Consider the following 2,823-nt stretch of genomic DNA (forward strand, 5'->3'; position numbering starts at 1 on the left):
GCCAGGTGACGCGTGTGCTATGTGGAGTTAGCGCTTCCTGTGACATGTCATTGTCATGGTAACCAATGCAAGCCAGTGCAATTCAAGCAGCTTTACTGTCTGCCTTTTTCAAAGAAGTGGCCCACAGTTTTAATATGTGGTGCTTTCAGTCCTTCAAGACTTGTTGCATTAAATAAGCACTTGTGAGTGCTTCTCTAATTTAACAATAAACTTCTTGCACTTGTTTAAAGAATAACAAAACGGGTTTACTGTAAGTGTTAAAGCCGGTTTAAACATATATGTAGTTATGTGTGCCTCACACATGAATACTAAAGTACAGTATTACACATTTAGTTTCACTCAGCGAGTGAAACACAGTAATGACCACCAGGTTGTTAGGCCTGTATACATACAGTCAAAGTGTAGATGAATTGCTTCACTCTAATTATAATTTATAAGGCCCTTATGCTGTAGAAAGGGGAGCATCACTCAAATCTACCTTGATATAACTGTACTGAGATTTCAGAAACAATTTAAACAATATTGCAATTTTGTGATTTCTTCACTAAAACAGATGAATACATTAATGGTACAGGACATGCCGCTGAGCTGAGATCAGACTTATGCTTTGTCAGAACAGATTTATGCTTTAATACTGAAATTAGGGTTTCTTTGCTAAGATCAGATTAACCTTACACTGATACCATTAAGCATGAAATACATAAGGACTCTTTCAATCATAATAGAGGTACCAATTCGAACCCCTACTTTATCTGCATTTAAACAAGCCAGCAAATAGGAAGCATACAGACCCTCAAATACAGACCCATTACAAACTATTACCATCTGAATAGGGCTAAAGAATAAATTCTAAAAACCTTGTTTCTGCCCAATCTTGAACCGGGGAACTTTTGCATGTAAACTCACACACAACAAACACAAACATGAATATAAACATAAATATATAAACATAAATAGGGCTGCCTGATAAATTGCGATTAATGCTAAATCTCGCGTAAATTGTGTCTAGTATGATGCTGATATCGCAACGGCTGCGATTATGTTTTTATGCGCAGCTTGTCCGTGAAGCACAGCTCTTTGATCAGTAGGAAGTGCTGCTCCGTCTGAAATTCACTGAGTTGTTTATAATGTGGTTTTGTAAAAGCAACACTTGTCAAACATAAACCATGACTACTACTATGCCTTGTAAGAGGACTCGCCATCTGTCCAAACCAACTTAGCAATAAGAGACACATAGTCTCCACACCTCTGTAGCATTTCTTCTGTAGAATTTTTGCCCCAAAGAACCAAATCTAAAAATCTTGTTTCCGCCCGGTCTCGAACCGGGGACCTTTCGCGTGTTAGGCGAACGTGATAACCACTACACTACGGAAACAGACTCTGCCATCCCTATCACTGCCCGGGGGCCTGTGGGGGAACTGCAGGGGGTTTGTGAGTTCCTGAAACGAAATCAAAATAAAACACTTATATTAACAACACGACATTTTTCTGTAGTGTAGTGGTTATTATGGTTGCCTAACACCTGAAGAGTCCCTGGTTCTAGACTGAGTGGAAACACAGATTTTAGAATTGCTTCTTTGGGGGAAAGACTGCACTACAGACATAAATGTCTCTCTTTTCTCTTACTGAATCAGTTTGGGTAGATGGAGACCTCATCACCAGGGCAAAGTAGAGTCATTGTTTATGTAGTGTAGTGGTTATAATGTGCCGGCATTTTTCTTCTTTGTTGTGTACCGGTCATCATTCTGGACCCTGAAACCCTGTCAAATTTTTTCTTTAATTTTTCCCCCAAAAAGTCATGTTGTTTTTGCCTCGTTTCAACCTGGGACCTAACAGGTTTTTTTTAATGAGAATCTCACTAAAAATAGTCGATCAGACAGGGTTTCAGGGTCCAAAACGATGACCAGAACACAAAACAGAAGGGAAACGACAGTTCACAGCTTTTGCCAGCACATGTGTCTTTATTGAAATCTTTGTCTGGCCCGACTGCCTTTTGCTAAGATATCAAGTGAATTTGAAAAGTGTGTTTTGTTTCCCGCTGTTTTAGAAGGACCTTTTATGTATAAAGCAAATGTGATAACCACTTGCACTACAGAAATCCAACTACTAATTTGCCCTGGAAGAATTAAAGCAAATTTACTTCAAATAAATATTTTAGGTCCTATATTGAAAATGAGTTTGAGGTCAAAATATCTTATGGCTACGTTTTTCTTGAAACATCTAGTAGAACTTTAAGTATCCTCGTCTGTCACGTTGCAAGATTTTCTGAAAATTACAAGAAATCTTCAGAAGTGTGGTTTCCGTATTGTAGTGGTTATCACGTTTTCCTCACACGCGGAGGCCAGCCGCACATAGGTGTAGAACGCTGACTAGCTAATAGGAAGGAAGGAAATTCCAGGGAGGCAGGATGAGAAAAATACACACAATTAGAGGTTCGAATCCCGCCTCGGCCGCAAATAACATAAAATGAATGTGTAATCATATTTCATCTAAATACACTTTAAGTACGATTAGCATATAATAAACGATGTTTGTGCACAAAGATAAAATAAAACTTTTAATAATTGTTCTTGTGTAGGATATTCAAAATGTGCAACGGTCTTAATGAACATTTACATTATAATAGAGTATAGTTATCTATAATAGAGAAAATATTTGAATGTGAATAATTGAAAAGAACATTTTGATCATGTTTTAGACCTCAATTTTTAAAGAGACATTCACTTTATATTTGTATAACTATGTACAGAAAACCCATATATATGAAATATAACCAATAAATAGCAAAAAAGTAAGTTTCTAATTTTTATTTATAGTACAATA

At 37.0% G+C, this 2,823-nt stretch overlaps 1 non-coding gene across 1 annotated transcript; it reads right to left on the reverse strand.

Moving 5' to 3' along the window:
* Positions 1-1,302: 1,302 nt before the first annotated feature.
* On the reverse strand, positions 1,303-1,375 carry trnav-aac (transfer RNA valine (anticodon AAC)). Its single transcript has one exon. It is a non-coding gene; the product is annotated as a tRNA-Val (tRNA).
* Between the last annotated feature and the right edge of the window lie 1,448 nt (positions 1,376-2,823).

The sequence above is a fragment of the Sinocyclocheilus rhinocerous genome, unplaced genomic scaffold (genome assembly GCF_001515625.1).
Source record: "Sinocyclocheilus rhinocerous isolate Xijiao unplaced genomic scaffold, SAMN03320098_v1.1 scaffold26960, whole genome shotgun sequence".
NCBI classification, from domain to species: Eukaryota; Metazoa; Chordata; class Actinopteri; order Cypriniformes; family Cyprinidae; genus Sinocyclocheilus; species Sinocyclocheilus rhinocerous.